Genomic DNA, 12,102 nt, shown 5'->3' on the forward strand with positions numbered 1-12,102 from the left:
GTGTTTATTGTCGTGTCGTATTGTATTTTTTTTTTCTTTCTCCGTTTTCTCTCTTATCGCTATTTCCCGTTGTATATATTATTATATATACCTAACCTAGACCCCGTCAAATGTTGATACGAGTTTGTATTTCGTCTCAACCGTGTCTCGTGCGTACACGGAGAATTGGTGACGATACGATAATTTAGTGACACACGGAGATACCGTTATTATTCGATTGCGAGTACGACTGATCGCTATGATCGCTAGTTTGTTGTATTTTCCACGTGAACTCAAGAAAGCTGCAGTCTTTGGTTCGTCTATGTTTGTGGTATTTAAAGATAAATATAAATTACGAACCTTATTTGGATTCATGCCAGGTGATTGGTGTTGAATTCCGGGCGAAGCGGTCGACTTCTCACACTGTACAAACAATTTTTCGCTCCCCGGGATGGCCCATATTTAATTTAAGTATTGTTTACCTACACAGACGGTCTATCTGACCTCTTGATTTTATTCGTTCACGTTTTGCAGTAGATCCTGAGCGCAATTAATATTTATGAGGAGATTTATTAAAACAATAAATTCAATTTGAAAGTAAAATTAATTATAATGCATTCTTATTAACTAGGAATAATATATTACCAGATTATCTACATAGACGGACTGTAGTATAAGCTATGAAACATTTTCCAAATATATCTCGTTAGGTTCAAAATATCTTGAGAATTAATTCTAGCTTCGAAATAGTGCATTTAAAAATCAAGAACTTTTTTCTAAGTTATAATTATAATTAATGTTATGGTTAAAGCGTTATACTTTCAAAAAGGACACTTACGACTATAACGTATACGTGTTTTGTATAATTACTAAAGACATTAAAGTTATATTATATGAATACTGAAGAGTGAAAAGTACTGAAAACTGAATATACATATAAAGTGGAATTCAGTTTCAAACGGAAACACTTAGACGATTATAATAAAGTCGTGCACGCTCATTTTAAACATGACGTCATCAGTATTTATAAGTATCAAAGTGTAAATAAATTGACTAATCCAGCATAATGCATCAAACAATTATGAACGTCGAGTTCATTTTTGATGAAAATATTTTAGGATATAGGTAGTAAAACAAAACATTATATTAGTTCCTATGCTTAAAACACTGTTCACTTTGAGATATAATTAAATTACTGAAAATTAATATACCTATTTCATAACTTATCTTAATTCAATAAAAATGAATAAATCACTAAAAGCGTTTACGTTAAATATTGCTAATAACTTAAATAGATATTTTAAATATTAACATTTTGTTGACAGATAGTTGCACAGTTAAAAGCTAAAGTTGAACTAACAAAATAAAAATATGTAATACCAATTTTGGAAGTTCTTTCTAAAATCAATGCCTATAATATAATATATTAATTATTATTAATTTAAAAACAAATGTATGGTTATGCTTAACAATATGAATTAATATCAATTGTTTCATGTATTATACATTTATTAATTAATATTTGTTTTTAATAAAATATGTAGGCAATAGGTAGGTTCCTATTAGATTTAATACATAGTTCAAAGAACATATTAATTATACATATTCACATATAAATTGTGGTTTAGTATTTCAAAATAATATTAATTGAAAAATTTAACGAATTTACATCCATAATTTCTATTAAATGCATGTATTGGATGCATTGATGAGTAGATTAATTGAATAATAAATTAAATATTTCCCCAACACTTGAACTTTTTTAAAACAAACAGGAAATAATGAACTTGCATGCCTGAAGTAACATTATTTCAATAAAATATAAATTTACTTTTATTTAAAAACCTGAGTATTTTGATAAGGAAATAGAAACAAAAATGCATATTTTTCTTTAAACAAAATAAATTAATATTTAAGGAAAATATATCATCACGTTTTTGCTAATTAACACAATTATATTATTTATTATAAACTAATTCCTAATTATCAATTATTATTAAATATCATCTATTTATTTACTTTATTAAAGTTAGTAAAACATACATTTCATGTTGTCAGATTTGTTATTTATTTTTCTTGCAACGAAATTTTAAAAATTATATTTAAATCACATTCCAAAGGGTTTCTATGATCTAAAGAAAAACATTTTTTTTTTTTTTTTTGGAATAATAAGTTATAATATAAATTTAGATTTATAATACCAGTAGAATAGTAAATTGGACTCATATAAATTATAATTAAAAATGTTACTTAGTGTTATTTCCAAGAGTTTTATTATAATTACATAACATACATATTAGTGTTGGTCCACATGACAGTCATAATTTGTACGGTTATGATAATAAATAGGTTGTTAGATACCTACTTATGTTTGATAACAGTAAATAAAACGACGAAATAATAAAATATAATAATATAGGATTCTATTCAACAAAATTCTATACCGTTTATTTCTATGGCATTATATTTGTTTGAAAACTATACAGTAAAACAAATATTTTATGGTTGAAAAGAAAACGATAAAAATAAAAATGTTTATTGGAATTACTTTATTGGGTAGAAAGAGTGTTAAAGAAATATAATATTGTCAATGCAATATAATTTTAATCATATTTAGTTTTTTTAATTAAAAATATCTAAATTAGGTAATGAAATTATTGACATTAAATGACAATTATTATACAACAATTGTTTTATCGAATAGTAGTTAGTTATTAGATATTACGCAATCTAATAATATAACAATATAATAACATATAAATAACCATTTTATTGTAATTATCTTTTTATTTAATTAAAACTCATTTTTTTTAAATACATGAATATTTAGTGTACAATACAGTATACTAATATTATAAGCTCAACATTTTGAAATTCAAGTTTGAAAAATCCTTATTTAAAAAATATTTATCTTATTCATTTTTATTATTAAAAAATAATATTAATAAAGATATTTGATATATTTTTCTTATTATATTGGTCATAATACCATTTAATATTTTTTTTTCTGTTTTCCAATAATTTGTTCTGTAACTTTTGATAAATTAAATTTGGTTACTATTTGTATAGTTTATTTTGAAATTTCGTTCAAAAATCTTATGGCCAGTATCATTATTTTGTTAAATTTGTACACATATTATAGGTATTGAGTGATTTTTTGAAACTCAACATAATTCAAAATATAGGTCTTGTGATTAAAATAAATACATTATTATATTACTATACTAATGTACTAAAACGAATTGATAGCTTAGCTATTATTATTTACTATATCATAATAATAAAACACAAAATATGATATTTATATTATAATTGTATTTTCTATTATATATAAAAAAAAAAAAAAAAATATTATTTTATTTAACTATTTTAAATAGTTTGAGTAAAAACGTGAATGCAATATTTATTAGTATCACACATACTGATACGTCACAAAAACGCATTTCTGTCAAAAAGCCCTGCAATAACCTCAGAGCTTAATTTATTAATTTACGCTTCCATTAGAATTTCCTCCCACTACCAAACTTTCCGAGTTGCAGTCACTCAGAACAGCGATAATTCTAATCTACAGTGGGGATTCACAACATTCCTCATATAGGCACGGTACGTAAGCCGATTAAACGTTAACCTATTCGTTGTTGATTTTTTGGTTGAGTTTTTTTTTACCCATTTATATGTACCTAGTTAATCTCTACCAATGGTATCTGCGATTTTTTTAATTTTTTTTTTTTTTAAACACATAAATTATTATAAACGTATTTATGTAGGTATATTATATTTTGTTTTTTAATTCATCGCGTCACTCGCAGATTAAACAATATGGTTTGGAATTGCATATAATATTATAACAATAGAGCGCGAATCGTCCCACTTTCCGACTGACAACTTTCGATTGTATTGGTAAAAATTCCAGAGTTTGGTGAAGCCTCTGAGTCGATAATATTTAACGAACCATGTTGCAGGTATTCCCCTCAACTACGCATATACTGAACCCATTTCAAAGACAAAGTTTAAATTTTATTTTTCATCATTAATCGGTGTGCACATTTTAACTATACAAAAATAAATCGCACTGTGTTATAAAATTTTGTGACGTTGCGTATATTTTAATATTTTATTTTCGTTTCAATTAGCATTTGAACGAAACAAAGTTCAATTCGATTTTCTTGAAATTACATTATTCAAATAATTTTTTTGAAGGCATAACATAAATAAAATAAAATAAACTTGTACAATTTTAGTTATGTTGTTTGATTGGCAATACGAAAAAGACACTATGTCTTACGGTTAAGTATTTAAAAGTAAAGAGCTCATTTTTCATAATTTGTTTTTTTATATAATGAATAAATGACAAATTTTTGTAGTACCTACTATCTAGTAAAATGCTTTAATCTCATATTTAATCTCTACACATTCGTTTGTAAATCATAAATTATAATATAAACAGTATAATTTTTAACAGAAAAATACCTGTAACATATTTTAATGGTAAAACCTAGAATTAAAGGTATTTAAAATATTGTAGGTATTCAGAGGTTATGGTTTCATTTTTTTTTTTTTTTTTTTTTTATAGAAATATATGATTACATTTTAAATATATATATATATATACATGAATGTATTATAGCACCTATGAATAATATTTTAAATAAAATATTCAAATGCATAATTGCTTAAAGATTTGAAAAATGTATAAATTGTACAGAATATGTTAAATTTTTAACTTAAAATCATTAGGAATAGAAATTCACTTTTTTTTTATCTTTAAATTAAACTAGTTAGGTAAGTACTTATTTCTTGTAAACTAACAATGAAAATGCTTTTAAATGTTTTATCAGCGGTTATAAATGTATGTTATTAAAATTTTTAGATTGATCCATTAATAATATTTCAAATTGTATCAATATATTTTACCAAGAAGAGAAATCTAAATAATTTTTATTAAGCATTAGATGAAAAAACTAAAAAGTATCACCTATTTCCAAGTCCCAGCACGTTGGTTTCTTTTGTAAGTATATTCTTCGAGAAGTTCAAATTTAGTTATGTTTTGTTAAAATGTATAACTCTATAAGTATGTATTACGTAGTCAATATAAGCTTTAAAGGGAGTTGTTAGTGAAAATTTGGCGCTTTTAATCATCTATGTACATAATTTTGCATGATTATTAAAGTGATAATAAAAGATCTTCTTTCAAAGTTTATTACATTATGCATAATTAAAGTAAAGTTTTGTTCTTTAAATGTTCAAGTAAAATCAATACTAGTATGTTCTTAGTGCTATTCACATTTATTGGGTAAATCATAAAGTTTTAAAATAATTTTAGTTATAACCTTAGCTCGAGGACTAGATCGATATCTTTTAATTCATTATACGGCAATTTACGGGTGACTTCGAAGAAAATAAGTACTTTTATAAATTAGGTTGGTCAATTTCAGAATTAAAATTTTGAAATTCATACTATTTTGAAATACAGACAAATAATGCTCGACTCCGAGTATAATAATATCACCGTGTTATTAAAGATTTTATGATGGTTATAATTTAAATTATATAAATGTATTAAAAAAGTTATTTACAGATACATTTTTGTTTTAAATGTTGAATCAGTATAAAAATTTATATTTTGTTAAAAAATAAATAAAATATATTTATTCAACCACAATTGAAAAAAATTGTAAAAAAGACTTTTTAGTTATTTATTATTTATAGACATTTTAAGTTGAATAATTATTATTCATTAATATTAAATTATTTTAATATTCAATCAATTATATTTTTTCCAGACAATTTAAAAATAAATGAATTAAGTAAACCTAAATTTAATTAAAACTTAAATTACATATTCAGATTATTCATAAGAATTTAAAGTAGATTTAATATGTTAAAACGATTTTACAGTTTATTTTAAAATGATTAACTAATGTAAATATTGTGTGTAAAATAAACACCCTTTATACCTTATTGTTATTTTCTATTAAATGTTTTATAATATTCATAGTGAACATATATTTTAAAAACGATATTAATAATCTACAATATTGGATTGAATGCTTATGAAATTCAGTGAAATATAAAAGCATGAAAGTATTCAGTTAAAAACTAACTTTTTAAATTTCTACCAGAAGATTAAATCTTATTCATTTATGAAACGAATTTTTAATTTATTTTTTTAAAAGATTATACATTTTAAAATTATGCTATGCATATAAATTTTTACGAATCACATATATCATACATGCATACAATCACTAATAGCGAATATAAGGTGTAGAGCTCTATTAACTTTTATCATAAATTATTACAATAATTATATAAAATAATATGATATACATTGTAAATTTACTAGTTTATACATTAGAATTTTCAGAAAAAAAAGAAAACTATATTAATCATTTTTTAGTTATACGAGTATGTTGTTGTTTTTCGTTCAAAACTCTATTTTGAGATTTAATATTAAATTATATTATAGCTATTGTACCTAAATTAGATAACAATATTATATACAAATAAACTATTAATCACTTTTTTGTATAGGTACTTAAAATATATAGTTTAAATTAAAATTTAGTTGATATTCTCTTATTATATAGAATATCGATTTCCGAAAATAAATTATAATTGTTATTATTTTTAAATTTTGTACAGTTATAAGTTTGAGATAATATATTTATGAGAAAAATAACATCAAAAATAATAAAGAATAAATAAAAAATAAATATTTTATATTGGTTTTAAATCAAAGTTATGATTAACTCATATTTTCGTTATTTTTCAAACCCTCTTTTAAAGGTATCTTTTGCCTGTTATATATTTATTACTCAATACTTACTTGATTGCAGAATCGTTTTGAGACTTTTATATATTTTTTGACTTTTACATCAGTATTATTTATAATTTTATAAAATGTTCTGTGATTTTACGATTGACCAACAAAACAACAATCAATTTATAAAATTTTAAAATCATAATATGATATATCAAAAAATTCAATTTTATGGTAAATTAATCATTTTTTCTTTTTTCTTAATTCATCTAGTAAAATAATTTTTTTTTAATATAATATTATTTAAATGCAATATAAGGGTATCAAAAAATCTTTAAATGTTTGAATTTTAAAAACTACAAAAATGTTTGCGACTACACTTAATTAATGTGTTCATACAAAAAGTTGAATAAAACCAAGTATATCATGTTTAATTATCTATTTCTGTTTTGTTATGATATAGTAACTGCTGACGAAATTTAATTGAACATAGTCCATAGATTTAAATTGTACGGTTTATTACATTTTATATACCTATTATATACATATTATATATATATATATATATATATATATATTATGAAGAATAGTTAGTTCAGTACAGATTGTAATATAAGTTACAGTTTATATCAAAGTAAATTATAACTTTTATTAAAAAAAAATATAAGCCCATTTTAAGATTATGTTAACTCTAAAAACACTATGGTTGAAACCACATTTAATATAGATAGCTAATAAGTCATAAGCCTACACATTATAATATACTTCTTTATTTTTATTTATTTATGTGTTTAAAATTATAAAATATAAACATGATAATTATTTTGTTATCTTATACGTGTTTAATATCAGGAAAATGCATACAATTTATATATTATTTTTATTTTTTACTTTGTTTTACTGAGATCAAGATTAATTTTAAAATTAACAACAAATAAATGTTCAATCACGCCATTTTCAGAGCAAATAAACTTTTATTTTTATACTTTATAATATTGATTATTGAATGAATAATTGAGAAGTAATTATAAATTATAAATTCCAGACAAAGCATTCTCTATAAAATTCTAATAAAACGAAAAATAAAAATAAATTCTAGTTCACAATAGCTTTTAATATAATCGTTATACACTTCAAAACATAAAATACGTAAAGAAAAATATGCACATTAAATAGAGCTCAGTAAAATATCTTTATTTTTTCAATGGGTAGTTTTGGTTGAAATTACAATATCGAAGGTAATTTCTATGATAAATTGAGTATTTGTTTTATATTTCATTATTAAAAAATAATATAAAGTGAAATAAGATAATCTCTTGAAAGAATATTGGACATATTATAATTTTTAATAACTTAATAATACTTACTTATTGTGTTACATATTGAGTTTAAGATGTGAACGCATAAACGAACTATAATTTAAAAATAATTTTTTATTATTTTCAATATTTTTAAATCTTAATAATATTTATGTTAACATCTGTCAGCCGGCGCTGTGTGTACGCAATTTTAGTACATAGGCGTAAAGGTAACTCTGCTGCGTATTATTGTTAGTTGGTAAACGAATTTTATAAGTACATGAAAGTATTTTAGTTACGACGACAGTAACGTTCCAACTATCGATGAAGAAGCATGCGACCACTATTTAATACCAGGCGACAGAAAATTCACTTATTTCAGTAGTGTGAAAATGGAACAACCGTTTTAGTTACACTATACAGTTAAGTAGTATATTATATAGATTTATTTTTAATATAACAAAAATAGCAACAATAAATTACTTTAAAAAATGTAATCTAATTTAATTTGTTTTTCATGACAAAAACATGGTTTTGTATTTTATTTAATATTATGAATGATTATTATAATTTTGTTCAAGCGTAAAAGGTTAACATATTTTTTAGTAGGCGTGGGGAAAAGGGGATATAGATATGTTTCTCATTAAAAAAGGTATTTAAATACACTACTCAATCTACAATAGAAAATGTTTATCTTAATATGATATCATATTGTTTAGATATCCTAATTTTCATAATGATATGATATTCATTGTTACTATATTTAATAGACGACAATGTATTAATAAATCAATATGATTCAATTATATCAGAAATTTTTGGCTATATGTTCTCAATGACATGTTATATGGATATATTAAAAATTATTGATTTATTTTTATACACAATAACATAAAGTATCAAACTGAATATAAATACTAATTATAAATGTTTGTATGAGCGAATATAAAATGCATTATGACGAAAATTCTTTAACTTCCACAGTTATCTATCAATTTCGCAAATTCAATAAACTTATTATATTTTGAAAATGTTTATATTTAATATATATAGTAGTATAATAATTATATTATTTTGTAAGATAATAATTTATTGATATTTTACACAAATTATTATAAAAATCATGCTAATAATAATATTATGGTTCAAAAATTTTAATTTAACATTTTATATGAAATTTTTCTATTTTTTAATTTTTTTAATATATTTCTTTATATATAATTAATAATTTAAAAATACCTTAATTAAATATTTATATTATGTATTAGTGCGTTTAAGAAAAATTCCAGATTTATCACTATACTTTTTTAAACTCAATAGTGAAAAAAAATATTGCACTTAACTCCTACCCTCCCACAATCATAAAAATATACTCCAATTACATTAGTGTCCATGACAACAGTGTCAAAGAAATATATCTGTACGCTATAAAAACTAAAATACAGTATAGGTACATGCCAAATATCTGGTAAGCCTGCCCTGTAATGCGTTCATATTTTTTAATTCCCCTGCACATTAACAGTGTAACGTGGCTAAGCGTGACAGGCAATACAAATAATCTCGCAGCGATATCTGCCCATGAAAGGAAAATTGCGAAAACACAGTGACGGGATTCTTTATCATTCTCGTTACCGTACACGAAGAGATTAAACGTTGAGTCTTTTGAAAACACTACAGTAAGAATACGACAGTATTCGACTGGATTAAGGTTTCACGGTGGGTAATGGTCTAATGTTTTTTTTTTCACTTCTTTTCCCTTTCACATTTTCGTCTGATTGACGAATAACTACGTGACAAAGGAAGTCTACAACGCTATTACAATGATATAAACAAGTTAACGAAAAACATCTCTTTCACTGGTTTAGTGGAGCGTAGGCGAACACTTCTACTACATAACGCAAATAATTTCATTTATCATACGAATAACAAATATTACTTACATTATGTCCCTGTACTTACGTATTAAGCATAACAATTGAATCCCTTCTGAGTTTGCGTTAATCTGAACTATATTAATTTTGACAGTACAACCTGCATATCCACAGATCATCGAGCTTAAATCTGTCATGGGTGGTCTTTAGGTTGAATAAATATTTTTTGTTACCTTTCTTGCCATAATGACCCGAGTGATTAGGCTAATGGATTAATTTTGGTTTTGGCCTTATTCGCTTATTTATTAAATATGGCTAATTCCCACGTATTGTATGGCTGTCCATTATACATTTTTGTCAGAACATACAATTGAGACATAATATACATATTATACTCAATAAACATAACATATTTGATGTGATTTTATTTGGTATCTTATTTTAATAACTAAACTACAATTAATAATTTGTTTTGTACACATTGAAAACAAATAATAAAATAAAAAATATATGAATCATAAAATATAATAATTTAGTCGTAAAATAAAAACGATTATGATTTTATGAACACTATTACCACATATACTTATTATTATATCATCATATTATACATTATTATCTATTGACTATTTAAATTAAGTTTAAATAATTTTATTTTTTAGATAATTAATGCTTATAATAATGTTAAATTTATAATAGCATTAGCGATTTCTTACTTTAAAAAGTCGATACATTTAATTAAAAATTTAAACCCATAAAAAGTCCTATTTATAAACTATTGCAAAGTTTCTGTTAAAATTTTATTTCGTCAGTATTAAATCTTGGAAAATTCTCTAGACCTACTAATGTCTAATACAAAATTAATTGGTCGACATTGTGCTGAGTAACTTGATATTTTGGTTTAATGAAAGTTTCATGTTCTAGTTCAACTTTTAGTTTTATTGCAATAAGAATGAAATATTTTTAATTAATGACTTTATAATATAGTCAAGAATAAAGACATCACGTTTTAATTCAAACTATGTGTTAGTATCATATTTATCTGATTAATATAATATTATATTGTCAACATAATTATAACACACATAACACCATAAATTTAAAACATTGTGATTGTAATGTGGAATAATGGTTTAGTAACGTTTAAAGACCCATATAAGTCTAAGTGGCAATAACCAATGTTATATACTATTATATTATAAATAAAACTATTATAGATATTTTTATCGAATAATAAAAGAATGTCTAAGATATTTGCTCTAAAACGGTCATAAAGTTAGTTAATTTTTATTTTCGGAAAACGCCGACCGATTTAAGAGCTTATATGTTTCTTTGTATTTAGTAAAATTCGATATAAAAATACTATTATATATTTTAATAATTAGTGCTGTAATAAGTTTCTAAGTGGTTTTAAAATAAATCGGTATAAAATATTACGTAAGTATATACTATAATTTGTTTTTTATATTATAATTGAGTTCAATATTAATTAATTTATGCATTTTTTAGTAGAATCATCAACATTCGCCTTTTAATAATGATAACAAAGCGTAATATTATAACATATGAAGAACAACAGACAAGTATAATAAAATATTTATACAACTGCATACTAACTTTTAAAAACAATTTGGAAAATTAATTAAAAAATTGTATTGATTTTTATATCACTGCTCATAGATTGATAAGTAGGTATTTGTAACTGGGAATAAATAAAAACAAATCTAAAATCTAGTAATTCGAATGTCAAGTTGTTTAAGTAGTTTTAAAGCATCAAACTCCACCTTAGATAAATACTTGAATGAACCTATTACCTACCATATTCTTTTCATTTATCGTCAAATGAAGCAAGTTTAAGAACCCAATAAATGGGTTTGCAGTCGTGTTCTGGATGAGTACATTTTAAGCAATTTCCGGCGAATCTCTTTCAAAAAATACGGGTTTGGACTTAATATACTGTAATTCTATGATGGTACATGGTTTCTAAAAAATGGCTTCATACTTAAGAACAACGTCAACAAGGATTTATAGACGGCATGTTGACAACTAAGTGAAATAACACGTTTGATGATTGTTGCTTTAACACGTAACGCTTTACCAACAATGTATTCAACATGTGATACTTGTGTTTTTAATTTTAAATTATTTGATTAAGCACCCTCTCAATTTAATTTTTGTAAATAAATAGTTT

At 23.2% G+C, this 12,102-nt stretch overlaps 1 protein-coding gene across 1 annotated transcript in view; it reads right to left on the reverse strand.

Annotated features, from left to right (window-relative positions):
- Positions 1 to 12,102, reverse strand: part of LOC113558654 (glutamate receptor ionotropic, NMDA 2B) — a 266,124-nt gene that overhangs the window by 49,990 nt on the left and 204,032 nt on the right. The window lies entirely within an intron of this gene.

This window comes from Rhopalosiphum maidis, chromosome 4, assembly GCF_003676215.2.
Source record: "Rhopalosiphum maidis isolate BTI-1 chromosome 4, ASM367621v3, whole genome shotgun sequence".
In the NCBI taxonomy this organism is placed as follows: Eukaryota; Metazoa; Arthropoda; class Insecta; order Hemiptera; family Aphididae; genus Rhopalosiphum; species Rhopalosiphum maidis.